We start from the raw sequence: 20,031 nt of genomic DNA on the forward strand, positions 1-20,031 counted from the left end.
AACTTTACTCCATCTCTGGAGTAAAATTTCCAGCACTAAGAAAACCTGAGTTAAGCCCAAGGGCGGGGGTTGGTAATAGCTAATGATTGTCTTCATTACATGGGATTTCCATGTGAGGGCACTAAGCAATGTGATAAGTTTTACACATTGTTTGTGCTGAAAACTCCTTACTGCATCAGGAGTAAAGTTTGTGCACAAAACTGTGCGCTCTGCTGAGAGCACCTTATTACATCGGTCCTCTGGTGGTTATCAAAGTCGTACCTCAAAGCCCCATAGCAGAGTAAAGAGTATCAGGAAGGAGTCGATGAGGTTGGGGAGAGGACATTATAGAGTTTTTATCACCTGAGCAAGCATATTTGCGCCTTTCCCCCACCTCCACCCCCACCCATATCCTAATGCCCACTGTTCTCTCCCTCCATACTCTCTGTTCTAATCCCCAGCCTTCTTTTCCCCTTGCTCTATCTCTCCCCTCACCAAGCCACAAGATGGTAGAAGGAATGTGGCACTTGGCCTGACTTTTCATCCACTGTATGTCCACAGTTCCATTTCAGTAATTTTCTGCCCCCAAGATGGCTGCTCTCTCTCACCTACCCATAGTTAGAGCCCTTTCTTGAACCATCTTGTGAGTTTGATCAATCTTACACTTGTTGAAGGCTATTTGCCTCCAATTATAAAACATAATAATTTATCCCTTGAAAAATGTCTCTACCTGACTGGCATTTCTAACTACCTCCCAATTTCTAACTTTCTCTCACTCATTAAATCAATTAAAAATATGTTTATTATCCAACTCGAAGATTACATTACACAGGGCAATTTGAGTTTAGAAAAGTCCATGGGATTAAAAGATTGGTGATTTCCTTGTTAGACTTGGTGAAGTGTGATTTTGACCAGGGCCTATCATGCATCTTAGTTCAGCTTGAATGAATCTCACACTTTTCATGGTCTGCCATAAAACCCTTCTTTTCCCATCTCTAATCTTTTATTACAATGGTTTACATCTTGCTTGGCAGATAGAATCCAGCAGGTTAGAGTAGGTGATTTGATATCTTCATGGAGAACTTTTTTTCATGGGTCCTACAAGGATCCTCATTGTCTACAGTGTTATTCAATGTCTATTTGCAGCCATTAGCTCTCCCTACTCTTTTTAGAATGCAATCAGATATCAGTCAACCAAAATGAAATCCCTATGTAAGAGGCTGCATGGAATCAGCCCCACCTGAAAGCCAAAGCCAATTTAGCTCACAATGCAAAGATCCTGCTTTTAAGCGGTATGGATATGCTGAGACTTCACAAAGCTCATCAGCAATGCAACAGTCCTAACAATATTCCTTATGTTCAGAGACTGGATCATGATTGGGTAATAGTAGATGATGTTTGCATTGATAGAGTATGAAAGCCAGATAGAATTGATGCTTTCACTACCAGTTGTTATGTGAGCGGCCTCTGAAGGCCTTGCATTCTGTTACGTGCCGGGGTGTTTTAGTGTGCCCTTGGGCCTCAGCCCAACCCTGGATGAATCCAGGACCGAACCGAGGGTAGACGGCGTGTTCCAGCATGGCAGACGGTCTTACCCTCTGCCGGGCCTGCAAGCTCCCAAGGCCAACAACATGATGTTGGAAGTTGAATGGTCCTCCAACCATTCAGAGCCCTTTCGGACCTGCCGCTTGGATCGGCATGGAGCAGCAGGCCTGGCCTGAGGATGAGGGCAGACGGGCCTTGACATGAAGACATGACACCAAGGTTGATGCAACGGCATCACAGACGAGGGTTGTTGAAGACATGACACCAAGGTTGTTGAGGACATGACACCAGGACTATTGAAGACATGACACCAGGGCTGATGCGATGACATCACGGACCAGGGTCGATGCGACGGCCTCCCGGACCAGTGTCGATGAGACGACATCAGAGACATGACGAAGGAACTTGACGAAGTCCAGACGAGACGAGAAGCTGGGCAGGAGGACATTGGCACTGTCGCTCAGGGCGCCCTACTCAGCCCACCTTCACGGGCGGACCCAATGGGCTGGTCGCGCACCACCCTGTCCCACTGCGCGCCCTATACAGCCCGAGGAAGCTGGTCATGGACCACGCGGAGAGCGGGACGAGCGCAGGGAAGAATCCAGCCAAGGCAGAACTTCGAAGACGGAGCCATAAGTCATCCGGAGCTCCATCAAGGCTGGCAGGACAAGACAGCCCAGGAGCACAGGAACGAATTCCACCTGCAGGCCATTCCACGCTCAGGAAAGACGTCATCCGAGGGAGCAAGGCCTGACAGGACCAGAAGGCTCAGGAGGGCTGAAGACACAGGAACAGGACACCAAGGAACCAGGAACATCAGGAAGCGGAACGTCCAAAGACGAGACACCAGGACACCTGGACGAAGACCTCAGGCAATCGAGACATGACTAGACATGACATGAAGAGACAAAACGAAGAGGAGCTCCACAAAGAAGACCTGATGGAGCTCTGGCAGGCAGGAGCCTCCAGAGTGAAGTAACTCTGATGCAAGGCGAAGACGTAGTGCGAAGACAGCCCTTTTATAGGGCTAGCACAGGAAATAGTCCATAGGTGGGGCCAGCACACTTCCTATGTCTGGCCCTTTAAATTCAGGAGAGATGCGCGGCCGCACACCTAGAGGAAGGAAGCAGGGCTGTGCAGGACCGTGGACAGCGGTCCTGCACAGACGTCGTACGTAGCAGCAGGGCTGGGCCTGGAGGCAAGCCCCGAAGACAGCAGCAGCTCTAGCTGCTGCAGGAGGCCCCCGGGGCGGCTCCAGCCGTCAATCGAGCCCGGGGATTGTGGCCTCTGGCCGCATAGATGATGGCGACATCGGTGGCAGCTCCGTGCCGCGAAGAAGGCAGGCAGCGTAGGAAAGTCCGCGGCTCCAGTCGCGGTGAAGGCCTGGCTTCGGCAGCACCGTGCCGCAGCAAGGCTGGACACAAGGGGCGGCCTCCGGCCGCAAGGAGAAGCACAGTCCGCGGCTCCGGCCGCGTTGGGGAGAGGCAGCAAAGGGTGAGTGAGTGCCTGCTTGCGGGGGTTAGCTCCGCGAGCAGGGTTCATAACACCAGTATGCTAGAAAATGGACATAATCTTTTTGCAAACCATGTCCTAATCATTTCTTCATCAAAGAAATGCCTGGCTACAAAGAAAAACAAGATCATGATGCACAGACCTACTTGAATACTTTCATAACAGAAAATTGTGATAAGGCTCTTCGAAGTACAGTGTTCCAGAATACAAGAGATTATAATAAACCTACACCTTTTTTTTGGGGGGGGGGGGAGGGATTTCTCCAACTGCTGCCCTGATAAGTTGGGAAACTAGAACACCTAGGGTTGGTCAGCGAGGCAACCTGAGGCTGACTCCTCTACTCTCCAAAACTATTGGTGCCTGTCTGCCTCACCATTGGAGAAATCCAGATCCATACAGAGACCATCCTGGACTTCAGGGCAGGAGGTAATTTTATTGAGGAGTCACCGGCCCGGCAGCACAACCTGCCCACTACCATATTGGCTAACACCTTCACCATCTCCTCTGTCTATGGCAAACCTCTACCTGGTCATCTGTCTGTGATCACTGCCTCCCTCAGCATGCAGACTTCTATGTGTTACCCAAGGAAGTTAATCCTGTCATTCTCGGGCTGCACTGGCTCTCACTTCAACCGGTCATACACTGGGATTCGTTACAATTTGCCCATTGAGGCCCTTCCTGTGCAGAGAACTGCCTTACTCAGGTCCTACTTCCAGTTACCATGGCTTGGGGTATCACACCCAAATTATTGGGTTTGCCACCCCAGTATGCCACCTTCTCAGACATCTTCAGCAAGCAGCAAGCTGAGACACTACCACCTCTTCGATCCTATGATTGCCTGATAGATATTCTATCTGGGAAGAACCTCCCAGAGTTGGGGACTATCCATTATCATCACTGGAGATGGAGGCTATGTCCAAATACATCCAAGAGAATTTGGAGAGAGGATTTATCTGGCCCTCATATTTGCCTCTGGTGCAGGCTTTTTCTTCATCAGGAAAAATGATGGCTCCCTCTGACCCTGCATAGACTACTGAGGTCTCAAATTGATCACTCGAAAAAATCGTTATCCTCTATCCTCATCACCGAGCTGATCAATCGCCTTGAAGAAGCACAAGTCTTCACAAAGCTCGAATTCCATGGAGCTTATAATCTGATACAGACAGAAGGCGACAAATGAAAGATAACCTTTAATACCAGGGACAGCTATTGTGAAAACTTGGTTATGCGTTTGGCCTATGTATTGCCTCTACCATCTTCTAACACATGGTCAATGAGATCTTCTGAGATCGGCTGTATTTGCTTGTGGTGATATAGTTAGATGATATTCTCATCTTTTCTCGATCTTTGGCACAGCACCATGAACAGGTAAAGCAAGTCCTTCAGAGACTTCAGGAGCATCAATTGTATGCCAAGCTTGAAAAACGCATTTTTGAATAGGAAGAATTGCCCTTTCTGAGGTACATCATTTCCCAGCATGGGTTCTGCATGGACCCTGAAAAGCAGAAGGCCATTTTGGATTGGCCCTAGCCTGTAGTACTCAAGGCATTACAACACTTCCAGGGCTTTGCGAATTCCTACAGACAATTCATACCTGGGTACTCCTTACTAGCAGCCCTCCTTACAGCCCTTATGAAGAAGGGTGCTGATGCCAGACATTGGCCAGAAGAGGCCATCCAGGCTTTTAACCACCTCAAACAGGAGTTCCTCCAGAAACCCTGTCTTCACCACCCAGACCCATAAAAACCCTTCGTCTTGGAGGTAGATGCCTCTGCCATCAGGGTAGGGGCTGATCTCGCTCAACATAATGACCAAGGGACTGTCTTGCCATGCTCCTACTTCTCCAAAAATTTACTCCTGCTGAAAAAACTATACAATCAGGGATCGTGACCTCCTAGCTATTAAGTTGACATTGGAGGAGTGGCGCCAACTGTTAGAGGGGGCTAGGCATCTGATAACCATTTATATGGTCCACAAGAACCTGGAATATCTCCTGTAATCCCAGCGGCTAAATCCCCACCAGGCTTGATGGTTGCTGTTCTTCAACCATTCTGACTTCGAACTATACTAACATTCTGCGGAGAAGAATCAAAGGGCCGGCACCCTTTCACGATCATTTGAGACTGAAGATGCCCTGTAATCCTCTTGTTACATAATAGACCCCACAAGTATTGTGGTTGCTGCTGCAATTACAGTACCACCTGGGAAAACCATAGTTTCCAAATGATTCAAGAAAAAGGTACTCAAATAAGCACATGGCACCTGCCTGACAGGACATCCTGGGGTCATTAGAACTATGGAAGTAATCGTCCATTACTATTGGTAGCCTCAGGTAAAGCAAGATATGAAACTCTACATGGAATCCTGTCCCACTTGTGCAAGGCATAAGAGGTCTCATGCTCACCCTTGGGGGCTGTTACAGCCATTGCTGGACCCCAAGGAACCTTGGACCCATCTGGCCACTGACTTTGTCACTAACTTTCCCTTCTCTAATAGCCATACCACTATATGGGTAGTGGTAGATCGCTTTTCTAAGATGGTTCACATCACACCTATTCCTGTTCTCCCCTCTCCTCCTGAGCTGGCCCAACTCTTTGTATAACATATCCTCCATCTACATGGTCTCCCTTCCCATAACCTCTTGAACCAAGGAGTTAAGTTCATGGCCCGGTTTTGCAAGAACCTTTATGGTGCTGTGGTTTAGTTGATGCATCCTTAAGGACTATGCTGGCAACTGGCGAACGCAACCTGTAGGTTGAGACCTTGGGTTCTGGTGGCCAGCAGGACTTAGGCGGGTTCCTAGGATGATAACTGCAGTCCAGATACACACCAAGGTCAAGGCAGGCAGCTAGCAAGAATAGTCACGTTCAGGCAAGGGGTCAGGTTCAGGTGGCAGGCAAATATGGTCAGGTCCAGGCAGGGGGTCAAGATCCGAAAAGGCAAGCCAAGGGTGGACAAGGACACAATTAAGTCACTGGACAAGACAAGTAAGGAAGATGAGGCTGGATGAGGCAAGGCAGGACAACAAGGTACCCAGGAATCAGGAAAACTGGCAAAATGCACTGCTAGGTAGGAGACCCATTGCTGAGGCGAAGACAGGGAGTACAAGTGGGGTTTAAATAGGCAATCCCTTCTGACATCATCACTGGGCACCGCCGCTGAGTTCCCACCATTGGCCCTTTAAAAGAGGGAATGTTGGGCACACATGCACCTAAGGAAGCCCAGATGGGTGGCGGCAGTCATGGTGGTGTCCCATGCCATGTGACAGGCATCCAGCGCGGCCTGCTGATGGTGTTGGGACTGACTGGGGTAAGTACCGCGGCTTGCAAATCCTAACAACGCCCCTACGTAGTCCAGCTAAATTTTAGCTGGATATTATTATTATCATTACATTTTTTAATTGCTTACAATAATTTTCAAAATGATTATAGCCGGTTAAGCTTCATGCAACTGAATAACTTTAAACCTAACTAGCTATATTCAAACAAGCTGGTTAGGTTTAAAAAGTCATCCAGGGAAGTTAGCCAGATAACTATTGATCATGGATGTTCAGCGGGACATTTATCCTGGCCAGGACAACACCCCCAATCCCCATTCCTCACAATTTATCTCACCTCTGTCCCTTATGAGACTGTGGACCTCGCCCGCCCTACACAGATCGGCGCTAGCCTCCGAGCTGCACGAGTGGGGACCTCTGCAGCTACTCTCCTGGACAGGGCCAGGAAACTGGACTTTCCCTGGGCTGCCCTCCAGTCATTCCCACTGCTGCTGGAGGGGCTGCTACTGCCTGCCCCCTTCCCAGAGTGGGCTGAAGGGCCTCTTCTCCCCCTGCTCCTGTGTTGTTGCTGGGGCTGCCTGAGCCTCCACCGACCTCAAGGTAACCTTTTCTTTCCTTTCCTTATTTCACTCTTTGGAAAGGGCCTTGGGGGTTGGAGGAGAAAAGGAGGCTAGGCCGCAGCACAGCAGCTTTTCTCCCAGCCTCTCTTTTTCCCTTCACTGGCTGAGGAAATATTTTTGTTGAGTTTCCCCTTTTCTTTTTTCCATGGTTTTTTTTTCCTTTTTGAGTTTTGTTTTCAGTTAGATTTTGGTTGTAAGTATGTGAGGTTGTCATTTGGGTTTGTACTTGGGTTAGTTTGATTTTAAGTATGCATTTAAGTGGAATTTAGCGCCAAGTTTAATTCTTTTTTAGCATTTCATTGGGTCACTGACAGGCCGATACAGTGTTAGCCTGCTCTTGGACGCGCATTTTCCCTTACCCCTTATTCAGTAAGGGGAGGAAACGCGCGGTTATTAGTGTGGTCTAGAGGAGGCAGGGACCTAAAGGATTTCATTTTCTCTCTTCAGGAGGCTTTTGTAACCTCAGAGAGTTTTTTTTATTTTTCATAAGAACATGCCATACTGGGTCAGACCAAGGGTCCATCAAGCCCAGCATCCTGTTTCCAACAGAGGCCAAACCAGGCCATAAGAACCTGGCAAGTACCCAACAACTAAGTCTATTTCATGTTACCGTTGCTAGTAATAGCAGAGGCTATTTTCTAAGTCAACTTAATTAATAGCAGGTAATGGACTTCTCCTCCAAGAACTTATCCAATCCTTTTTTAAACACAGCTACACTAACTGCACTAACCACATCCCCTGGCAACAAATTCCAGAGCTTAATTGTGCGTTGAGTAAAAAAGAACTTTCTCCGATTAGTTTTTCTTACTTTTAGCTTTCATTATCACTCTCCCCCTCCCTGTTTGCACGCCCTGCCCCAATTTTTCTTTGTTATCTTCTCATAATGTCCTTTAAGTTTAATATTAATTGTAAAGCACTGCCGCTATTTCTTTCTGTTCCAGCGCTGCTGCTAAAGTTTTGTTGAATGTGCACCGACATGATGTTACTAAACGAATGTCGGTATATAAAGAACCTCAAATAAATAAAATAAATAAAATAAATGTGCCACATGCTAACTTCATGGAGTGCCCCCTAGTCTATTATCCGAAAGAGTAAATAACTGATTCACATCTACTCGTTCTAGACCTCTCATGATTTTAAACACCTCTATCATATCCCCCCTCAGCCATCTCCTCTCCAAGCTGAAAAGTCCTACCCGCTTTAGTCTTTCCTCATAGGGGAGCTGCTCCATTTCCCTTATCATTTTGGTAGCCCTTCTCTGTACCTTCTCCATCGCAATTATATCTTTTTTTGAGATGCGGCGACCAGAATTGTACACAGTATTCAAGGTGCGGTCTCACCATGGAGCGATACAGAGGCATTATGACATTTTCCGTTTTATTCACCATTCCCTTTCTAATAATTCCCAACATTCTGTTTGCTTTTTTGACTGCCGCAGCACACTGCACCGACGATTTCAATGTCTTATCCAGTCAGGCCTAGCATGTGAGGTAGAAAAAGAGAAGAAAATGTTTTATAAATTTGATTGTTGCCAGCTTATCATCATTGTTTTAACAAATACATTTTACATTTTGAAATGTTTATAATCAACTTTGATACCATCTGATTTGGTTTAAACCTTCCCGTCCCTTTTAATCCCAGGGAAACTGAACAAATGGGGTCTGGACTTCTTTTTCTGAATAGGAGATTTGGTAGGAAAGAGGGCATTTCTTAGGGAATCCCTGAGCATAATGCCTAGTGGCCCAACTCTTACATCAGAAACCCCATTTGATACCGATAGCGGGACGGTCACTGACTATGTGGGGGGAGGGGGCATATTAGACTGATTTAAGTGCAGTCTGATGCACAGCACAGGAACTGCATGCAACCACACAGGAATTGTGCCGCTCACCCTACAGCTGCTGGAGGTCCACAGTGCTGATAAGAGGGAAGCTATGGATAGAACTCCAGCCTGCTGCGGGAGAGGGCGTGGAGAAAGAGAAGGGGGGTGGACGCTGTTACAGGGGAGAGGGAGGAGGATGGATGATGCTGGCGGAGTGTGATACTGCAGGGGAGGTGCAAAGATGGGAAATGCTGCTGGGCAGAGGAGGGAGAAAGAAAGGAAGATCAAGGATGAAGAGAGAGAGAGAGAGAGGGTGGGAGGTGAGAAAATAAAGTTACTGGGCAAAGGGAGAGAGAGGATGATGTACTGGAGCCACCAGCACTGCAGGAGAGAGCCACTCCCCACCCACTACATGTGATCCCCTCCTGCTGGCAGGAGAAATCAGAAAACTGCCTCCTCTTCCAACTTCAGTCTGAAATGTGAACTTTGCAGGGCTCCATAATTCAGGGAGCAAACTTCAGATCAAAGCTGGCAGAAGAGGCAACTGCCTGTAAGAAGTGCTGGGGAGAGGAGGGAGGGAGGGAGATGGTGACTGTGCCAGGAGACGCTGGTGGAGAGATGATTGTGCTAAGGTTTGGGGGATTAAAGAAAGACACAATGTGTAGGGGAGCGAGAAACTAGAAAGACACAAGTGTGTTTGGGGGAATGGGGAGAAAGGCACAATTGTCATATATAAAAATGTTAAGGGGGACCCGCACCCGCTGATTCATTCCAGATTGTGCACATCCCCCCACCCCCACCCATCAGCTTTAGTCCTGCTTGCAGCAGCAAAGGTGGTGAGAAGGGAGAAGACTGAGTAGCACTTCAGGGAGCTGGAGACTATTGGAGATGGCAACCAGAAATGTGAGGCTGGAGGCAAGCCAGTAGGAGGAGGCAGCAGTAGGATTGTTTGTTTCACGTGTTTCTGCTGGGGCAGAAGACAGATTCTGCAGTGATTGCTGTGGCTGCAGAATCTCAAGAAACCAGGAGCTTTCTTGATATTTTTCTCCCTTTCTTTCCATCTCCAGCAATTCAATACTTCAGTCTAGTTCCCTGGTCCAGTTCACTTCCCTAATTACTAATTTACTCACATATTTATAACATTAAATACAATTTTCTTTCTTTAATATCAACATAGTATGTAGCAGACCAGGATTTCCCATTAGGCACTGTCAGCAGCAGTCATTGCCTGTGCAACCTGCTGACAGTTTTCGGAATACGCTATGTGCAGAGGAAGAAACGTTTACTTCATTTGCTAAGGATCTCTTTACATTGAAGCTTTCCAGTCTTCCCTTGAGACACAGGGATTGCTTAACAGCATGTTGGTAATCAGAAATAGGCCAGTGCTAGCCTCCTTTGGACCAGTGGGACTCTTGTTTCTCTATAGCACTTTTTATAGTTGCCATGTCTGTGAACAACAGCCTGAGCACTGCTGTTCCTGTGGCTGAATGAGTTCAGCTCTTCTGACTCTCTCTACCTGATGCTCCTAAAAGGCAGTTGGCTGCTTAGCTTAAAAGCGCACTGGCTTCCTGCAGCAGCTTCTTAATTACCTCCAGCTGTGTTTCCAATCAGTGGCTCTGCTCTCTGCAGTACCTATCCTGTCTCTCATGTTGCTCCAGGTTTTACCTTCCCCTAGGCAACTCTGGCTTGAATTTCTTATCCTTTCGGTAATGAGGTTCCCTATAAGCTTGCCATGGTTTTTGGGTACTTGCCAGGTTCTTTTATCCTGGATTGGCCACTGTTGGAAGCAGGATGCTGGGCTTGATGGACCCTTGGTCTGACCCAGTATGGCATGTTCTTATGTTCTTATTAGAGCTTCTTCTTATCTGTTGGACTCCCCAATTGCCCTGTCTTCTCAGTTTGGTTTCACTTTATTATTTATTTGATGTATATTCTGCGTTATTGGCACTTCAAAGCGGATTAACCTGTGTGAACCCTCTGGATCACCACAGGCACTGTACGCCCTTGACTAGGAGCACTCCACAGAAGGGGCTGCCTCTTCCTTTGTCCGGATAGCGCTTCATGAAGAGGCAGCGTTCCAGTTGATCATCATCCGTCCCCTTCAAGGTACAGGGCCAGCAGGATTAAGACTGTAAAATACAATTGATGCCAGCCTACTCCTTCATCTTTAAGGAGGTGGAGGTGCTGAAAGGAGGAGATGGTGCCCTTTTGTTTCAGTGCCTCTTGAGAGGGCACAAATGCATATTCACCCGGTTTGGCCACTTGGGGGAGAGGGGAACAACTCTTTCCCCATTCCCACATTTAAGGGTGCCTTGAAGGCAAATCCTGTCCTGAATACAAGTCATCTTGCTCTTAATATATTGTTGATTTGAAACATTATGTAACCCCCTAGGCAGGACGGATCCTTTTACTTGCACCCAGGGGCATATAAGAGAGAGAGAGAGAAAAAAAAGAGAGATCCTTTATGCACAACCACCCTTCACTGTCTCTCAGTCTCTCCTTCACCCCACCAGATAGCTTTACTTCCTGAGTCCCAGGATTCCAGTGTGGGAACGAACAATAATTCTTACACCCTGCTTTCTGCAAAACCAGCCCTTTCTCTGTCCTCTGAATACAGCACTGATAATTAACACAGTCTCTGCATCCAATAAACACACATGGGAAGGATGGTAGTTTCCAATTTCTTTATTGATAGCTGATTAGTAGACTGAATAGTATTTGCAGCTTCACTTTGGTTCTTGGTTAAAGTCAATAAATAAGACAGCAGAAAGACTGAATAAACTTGGGACTCCACTTCTTTAGCAAAGTCTCTATTTTTACTGGAAGCACTTCTTTAATACTTAATTTCTTTCTCTTCTCATTTACTCCAATTTCTCCAAGTTAATAGATTGAATTTAGTTCAATCTTCCTTCAAAATCCCAATTGCTTTATTAGCTCTTTCCATGAAGGTGTTTAGAATAGCAGTCCCAATAATTTATCAGGCCTAGATTTTACACTCTTCCTAAATCCTCTTGAATCAGTTAACTCCTTAGACAATGCCTCATGAGCACCTTGCTCTCCGCTTATCTAATAATTCATATAGCAGCAACAACGTTTTTGCTACCTTTACTTTGTGTCCTTTAGTTTTCTACCTTTAGTGACATTGGCTGGGATCCTTTTCTTTAGCTACATTCCTCCACATTTCTGGTTCTTATAAGATGAAAAAAACTCCACTCTAATAATGGTTTGGCTATTGAGTCCCAGGAAACCAAGGGCCACTGGCTTCAGTACCGGGAAAAATAGTGGAAACTATTCTCAATATCAAAATTGTAAAGCATATAGAAAGACATGGTTTAATGGGACACAGTCAGCATGGATTTACCCAAGGGAAGTCTTGCCTTACAAATCTGCTTCATTATTTTGAAGGGGTTAATAAACATGTGGATAAAGGTGAACCAGTAGATGTAGTGTATTTGGATTTTCAGAAGGCGTTTGACAAAGTCCCTCATGAGAGGCTTCTAAGAAAACTAAATGATCTGGAAAAGAATACAACGAGTGAGGTTATCAAATTTGTGGATGATACAAAATTATTCAGAGTAGTTAAATTACAAGCGGATTGTGATACATTACAGGAGGACCTTGCAAGACTAGAAGATTGGGCATCCAAATGGCAGATGAAATTTAATGTGGACAAGTGCAAGGTGTTGCATATAGGGAAAAATAACCCTTGCTGTAGTTACACGATGTTAGGTTCTATATTAGGAGCTACCACCCAGGAAAAAGATATAGGCATCATAGTGGATAATACTTTAAAATCATTGGCTCAGTGTGCTGCAAAAGTCAAAAAAGCAAACAGAATGTTAGGAATTATTAGGAAGGGAATGGTTAATAAAACAGAAAATGTCATAATGCTTCTGTATCGCTCCATGGTGAGACCGCACCTTGAATACAGTGTACAATTCTGGACGTCGCATCTCAAAAAAGATATAGTTGCGATGGAGAAGGTACAGAGAAGGGCAACCAAAATGATAAAGGGGATGGAACAGCTCCCCTATGAGGAAAGGCTGAAGAGGTTAGGGCTGTTCAGCTTGGAGAAGAGACGGCTGAGGGGGGATATGATAGAGGTCTTTAAGAACATGAGAGGTCTTGAACGAGTAGATGTGAATCGGTTATTTACACTTTCGAATAATAGAAGGACTAGGGGGCACTCCATGAAGTTAGCAAGTAACACATTTAAGACTAATCGGAGAAAATTCTTTTTCACTCAACGCACAATAAAGTTCTGGAATTTGTTGCCAGAGGATGTAGTTGGTGCAGTTAGGGGCGGATTTTCAGAGCCCTGCTCGCGTAAATCCGCCCAAAACCGGGCGGATTTACGCGAGCAGGGCCCTGCGCGCCGGTGAGCCTATTTTACATAGGCTCACCGGCGCGCGCAGAACCCCGGGACTCACGTAAGTCCCGGGGTTTTCGGAGTGGGCGTGTCGGGAGGCGTGTCGGGGGGGGCGCCGGAGCGCGCGGCGTTGCGGGGGCGTGTCAGCAGCGTTTTGGGGGCGGGTACGGGGGCGTGGCCGCGCCCTCCATACCCGCCCCCAGGTCGCGGCCCGGCGCGCAGGAGGCCCGCTGGCGCGCGGGGATTTACGCCTCCCTCTGGGAGGCGTAAATCCCCCGACAAAGGTAGGATGGGGGTTTAGACAGGGCCGGGCGGGTGGGTTAGGTAGGGGAAGGGAGGGGAAGGTGAGGGGAGGGCAAAGGAAAGTTCCCTTCTAGGCCGCTCCAATTTCGGAGCGGCCTAGGAGGGAACGGGGGTAGGCAGCGCGGCTCGGCGCGCGCAGGCTATACGAAATCGATAGCCTTGCGCGCGCCGATCCAGGATTTTAGCCGATACGCGCGACTACGCGCGTATCTACTAAAATCCAGCGTACTTTTGTTTGCGCCTGGAGCGCAAACAAAAGTAGGCTGTTCGCGCTCGTCTGAAAATCTACCCCTTAGAGTAGCTGGGTTCAAAAAAGGTTTGGATAAGTTCTTGGAGGAGAAGTCCATTAACGGCTATTAATCAAGTTTACTTAGGGAATAGTCACTGCTATTAATTGCATCAGTAGCATGGGATCTTCTTGGTGTTTGGGTAATTGCCAGGTTCTTGTGGCCTGATTTGGCCTCTGTTGGAAACAGGATGCTGGGCTTGATGGACCTTTGGTCTGACCCAGCCTGGCAATTTCTTATGTTCTTATGAACCCAAAAGAGGAAAATAATAAATCAAGAAGCAGGAAGGGTGGAATAAAACTTCCTTGTCTTGAATAAAGGAGATAGTGCAAAAAGACAGTTACTTAAAAAATACGAGTCCTCTGCATCAGGTCACTGACAGGTCTATCCTCTAAAGGAGAGATACCACACCGCAGGTCTTCCTTACCCCAGATCCAACCTTGAACACAGGGATGCCCCAAACCACTGCAACAAGGGTGAACCGGCTCTCACAGAAGGATTCTCAAAAATTGGCTTAAAAGAGTCCAAAGCAAGCATAAAGGCTGGATAGTCAAGTTAACAGGAAACCTTCCTTACTCCTTTCCCCATGACTCAGGAAAAAATTAGCAAGCAGGAGATAGATGTAGAGCTTGAGCTGTAACTAAAAATCTGCAACGATGGATGGTGCTTTGGGATGATAAACAGCTAAGTCACACCATCTGCAGTTCCCACATGGGGGAGCAAAACCCAAACCTCTCTCACTAATTTCTACACAGAACCTCCCCAAGCAATTGATACACTCCTTCTAGTTAGGGAAACCAAAGCTCCCTACAATCAATATACAGCAATTTAAAATGTCATTCACATACAAATGTTAAGTTCCCTAGTGCAAGACGATTGGCACTTGTCAACTCTTGTTTTTCTTTGCAGCTGTTCCATGTGATCACTCATTTCAGTGCTGCTCATTGGGACACTAGAGATAATTATTCTAATAGTGGTATCTTTCCAAATTTCTTTCTGCTTGGTGAATCAGCAGTCTGCTCCTCCTTCTGGTGCTGCACTCGCTGGCTACAGATATGGTTTTCTTCATGTAAAAATGCATCTGGTGACCACTGCCAACTCTGTAAGGCTTATTATTTTGCCTGTCAAGCAGTATTTTTGTGTAACCAGCCTCCAATAATCCACTGGTTGTGTCAAACATAAATCAGTTCTGCACAATTAAACAAACAACCTAACAATCAGCATTAAGCAGCATTCATTGGAGATGGCAGGTGTTCAGCAACCATGATCTGTTCCCATGTGACCCATCTGGACTTCATGATTAAGACACGAGAGGTTGCAGTTTGTACTATAATACTTGCACCCTACAGTGAGCGTGCTCTGAGTTTTGAGTGCCTTCAAACACGTTTAAATTGCATTAGTATTAGAGCACATTTCATGAACCCTGTAGGATCTTATTCTACTGATATACTATTCTGTAACATACCAAGAGCACAATGTGTTTTACTTTTAGAACAAACCGATTTTTTCTATAGTGTGAGCACCTGCTTTAGTTGGAGATCTCTTCCCTTTCTGAGTACAAAATATTAGAAAATGCTAACAGGAACAAGAAAAGCTATATGATACCACAAAGCCATAAACACATAATGCCAAACAGCAGTACCTACCAGAAGGAAATGGTGAAATGTATGCTGATTTGATTGTAATGCCTTATTTTGGCTGTTTGTATCTTTTTGAATATGGACTTTTTTTTTTTTTTTTTTACTGTGAGCCCACTTAGAATATTAGATAATGCAGCATATAAATGTTTAAATAAATAAACATGGCAGGTTATTCATAAGAGCACAAAACAATCCAAAAAGGCTAAAGGTAGTAAGACCCCTATAATATACTTGTACAAGCCGTTAAGCCCTTTAAACGGGCTACATTAACATTTTTTTTGGTTCATTTCCTTCCCCCTCATGCTCCCTCCCACCTCCCCCCACTCTCTCCTCTCTCCCCTCAGTCACTCCTCTCTCTCTCCCCCCTCCCTCCTCCCCTCAGTCACTCCTCTCTCCCCCTCCCCCAGTCACTCCTCCCTCCCCTCTCCCTCCTCCCCTCAGTCACTCCTCTCTCCCTCCTCCCCTATCACTCCTCTCTCCCCCTCCCTCCTCCCCCTCCCCTGTCACTCCTCTCTCCCGCCCCTGTCACTCCTCTATCCCCCTCCCTCCTCCCCCTCCTCTCTCCCCTCTCCCTCCTCCCGTCACTCCTCTCTCCCCCCTCCCTCCTCCCCTCAGTCACTCTTCCCTCCCCTCAGTCACTCCTCCCTCCCCTCAGTCACTCCTCTCTCCCCCCTCCCCTCAGTCACTCCTCTCTCCCCCCCTCGGAAGATCTCCGGGGTGTTCCTTCCGTCCGTCCGTCGCTCCCTCCCTTGCGCGCATGCCGCCGCCGCTCCTGCTCTTTGGGCCGCTGCCGCCGCTCCTGCTCTTCGGGCCGCCGCTCCTGCCGCTCCTGCTCTTCGGGCCGCCACCGCTCCTGCTCTTCGGTCTGCCGCCGCCGCTCCTGCCGCTCCTGCTCTTCGGGCCGCCGCCGCTCCTGCTCTTCGGTCTGCCGCCACCGCTCCTGCCGCTCCTGCTCTTCGGGCCGCCGCCGCTCTTGCTCTTCGGGCCGCTGCCGCCGCTGCTCTTCGGTCTGCCGCCGCTCCTGCCGCTCCAGCTCTTCGGGCCGGTGCCGCCGCCGCTCCTGCTCTTCGGGCCGCCGCCGCTCCTGCAGCGCCATTTTTAAAAGGCACACTCTGACCGACGTGCTCGCATGCGCAGTAGAGCTGCTCTCTACTGCGCATTTGCGGCACATCGGTCAACCTTCATTTATTATACTTGTATATTATCTCGGCCACCACTATGACCAATATTTTTAACAATTACATTTTCATTTTTCAAACTGAAGCTGACACTAACTTCTAATAATTTACTTTTCTTATCACATTATTTTTTTTAAAATGTTTTTTTCTTTCTTATGTAATTGATGTATTTATCAATTTATCAAATTTGGTCTAAAAGTGTATTCATAAATCTCTCTTATTTGGCACTAAGTACTTCTATCTGTTTGTGAACTGCCAGAAAAGATGTAATTATAACACACTGCTATATATTTTTATCTATCTCACCAAACACCATTGTTTTATATCATTGCCCCAGTAAAAATATAAACTGCATCAGTGGAAGCATCTCTTCTATCACATAATATTCTTGGCAATCAGGTTCACTGCAATAAGCACATATATCTTATTTCTTATACAGCTGCAATAATTTATAGCAAATGATCAAATGGATTTTTTATACAACAGTGCTCATCAATAACCAATAAACATTCCTTTTTATTACAAACTAATAACCCTGAATGGCATGTTGATCAAAGTGTCCCACAATGATATTGTTCTTACTGCAATTCATTTTCTAAGAGCACAGCTCGACTATCGGTACCGAGGTTGGTGTTTTTCGCCTGTTAGGTATAGAGTCATCTGAACTCATATCACCAATCAGAATCCCTACACTTACATAGCCAAAATGTTTTTTAAGGAACCCAATTCGCCACTGAACCTGCCGGTCTTCAAATCCATGATAATATCTCACTGTCAAATTTATAAGAAGGTTCGCCTCTTATTCCTCCTGAACATAAACTTCTAGCATGAAGAGCCAACATTATTCATTATGTAATAAATCAGTGACAAAATTTCCACCTCTGCCTCTTGGGAATATCTGATCAATCACAAAATACTTTAGGCTGTTTGCTGAATGCTGTTCTGCTTCTCAATGTGCTTCTAAAGGTGCTACCTTTTGCAGATTTCTCAACAGCTTTTATTTTCCAGAGTAGGAGTCTTAACAGATCTAATAGTTTTTCTCACATATAAGATGTCCCTGCAATCTCTTGCATGTGGGAAAGCACAAATTTGGGAGTTGGCAGAAGAGAAAGGCATAGATAAGAGTGACTTGCCCAATGATCGGAGTTCCCTGGAAAAAGTGTAGGGAGAGAAAAAAAGAGGAGATGTAGTGTAATGGTTTTGCCCACTATGCAGCCTCCCCATTCCATAGTTCCACCTGCTATGCAGCCTCCCCAACAGCTGAGGTCTTCAGCGAGCCCCACTCCCAGCAGCACAAGTTACCTCCTTGCTGATCACCCGATACCTCAGCCCCAGACCTACTTAACCCAGCCTGTCCTGTCTCTTGGTGCCTCTTCACTGATTCAACTTGGCTCTCTGACCTGGTCAGCCTTGCTTTGCAGCCTATCCAGGTTTTCTACCTTGCCTTGTGGCCTATCTAGGCCTCCTGCCTTGCCTTGTGGCCTCTCCTGTCCTCTTACCTTGCTCTGTGGCCTCTCTTGGCCTTTTGCCTTGCTCTGTGGCCTATCATGGCTATCTATCTTACTCTGTAGCCTTCTAGGCTTCCTTGCCTTGCTCTGTGGCCTCCTGAGACTCTGTCTTATCTTGCAGCCTCCAGGCCTACAAGAGTTACTTTGCCCAGTCTCGTACTTCGTTCGGCTTTCTTGTTACCTGTCTAGTGCTGTCCTTGTCCAGTCCTGTCCTTGTCTTGCCCTGTCCAGTTCAGTTCCTTGTATGTTTTCCCAGGCCTTGCCCTTGCTTCTGGTCCTAGCCTTGCTGTAAATTCGAGCCTTGTCTCCAGCCCAGTCTGCACTTAGTTGCAGTTCTCAGTCAGTACCTGTATCCATCTCCCAGCCAGTACCTGCACCCCATTCCCAACAGATCCCTACACTCTACTCCCAGCTGATGCCCGCATCCAGCTTCCAGCCTGTGCCTGACTCCAGTCCCTAGCCTGTACAGAGCTCCCAGGCCATGCCTGCTCCAGCCATAATGTTCTGCAGAACACAAGTCCTACTGGCCCCCGGAACCCAAGGGCTCAATCTGTGGGGGAGGGGGCTGTTAGGCAGAAGACCAGCTCCAGTCCTGGCCTGCAGACCTGTACTGCTTCTGCGGGGGTGCTCCCTGACTCCAGCCCGTTGTTCCATGACAAGTAGTGAGAAATGGTAGAGTGAAGCCTCTTATAGATGAGTAAGAGTTTTAATTGTGTGAAGAAATGGATAGGGAGCTAATGTAGTCACTTAAGAAGAGTGATTTATGAGTATAACAACATTGGCAAACGATAAGTCACGCGGTTAAATTTTGAATAGATTGTAGTGGAGAGAAATGGTTCATTTGGAGACCTGTGAGAAACAGTTGCCGTGTTCTTAAGTGGGAGGTCATGAGAAAGTGGATAACGGTTCTGATAATGTGTTCATAAAGGAAGGGAAGAATTTTGGTGATGTTATAAAGAAAGAAATGACACATTTTAGTAGTGTTTTAGATGTGGATAGAGAAGGAGAGAGAGGAGTAAAAGATGATTCCAAGGTTCAGGCTAAGGGTAAGAAACAGAGAAAGGAGGAAGAAGGAAAGTGAGTTTGGGGAGAAAGATATGGAATTCTGCCTTGGCCATGGTGAATTTAAGGTGGTGGAAAGATCTAGGAATGGATTCCGGATGAAATCCCTGGTGTAAAGAAGTAGATCTGGGAAGATCAGCATAAAAATGGTACTGAAAGCCATGGGAGAAAATCAGAGCACAAAATAAATTAGTATAAAGATAGAAGAGAAGAGGGCCCAGGAACAAGTTTTGTGGCACACCAGTCGATAGTGGGACTGCGATAGAGGAGGATCCACCAGTGGACACACTAAAAGTGCAATGGGAGAGGTAAGAAAAGAACAAAGACTGGACAGAGCTCCAAAATCCAAATGAGAACAGAATAACAAAGAGTTATTCAGAAACTCCCAGAGAAGCTAATAAAGCCCATAACAAGGAAATTGTGTAAAAATTCCTTAGAAGTCTAGTGTTCTAACAATCTTATTATATATCCTATGGAGCTGAGCAGTTTCTAATTACTGGCACCTTAAATGTAAGTGTTTAGGATATTTTTCTGAATTTTGGCTTGTTTTAGTTCCTTGGTTAGAGGGATCTGAAAATAGGGGACTGAGTTGGGGTGGGGATTGGGATTTTCTGTTGTGGTCTCCGCCGCTTCCCCTTCGCCAGGTCTGAACAGTGCCTACCTCCACTGCTGGAAACGCCGCGTTCCGCGTGGCTGGGACCCCGGCGGCGCCACCTGCTCCACGTGGCGGCCGCCATTGCTTGCCCGTCTCTCCGCTGCCTCGTGCGCGCGCGAGGACGCCCACTTTGTGCGCACAGCTCCCGGAAGTCTGGCCCCGCCTGCGCTGCTGTCGTCACGCTCTAAGCCCGATATAACCGGCGTCCGGACTCTGTCTCCTTGCCTTGCAACGAGGTTCACTACTGCCTAGTAGTTCTGAGTTGCGCTTTGTC

The sequence above is a fragment of the Rhinatrema bivittatum genome, chromosome 3 (assembly GCF_901001135.1).
Source record: "Rhinatrema bivittatum chromosome 3, aRhiBiv1.1, whole genome shotgun sequence".
Lineage (NCBI taxonomy): Eukaryota > Metazoa > Chordata > Amphibia > Gymnophiona > Rhinatrematidae > Rhinatrema > Rhinatrema bivittatum.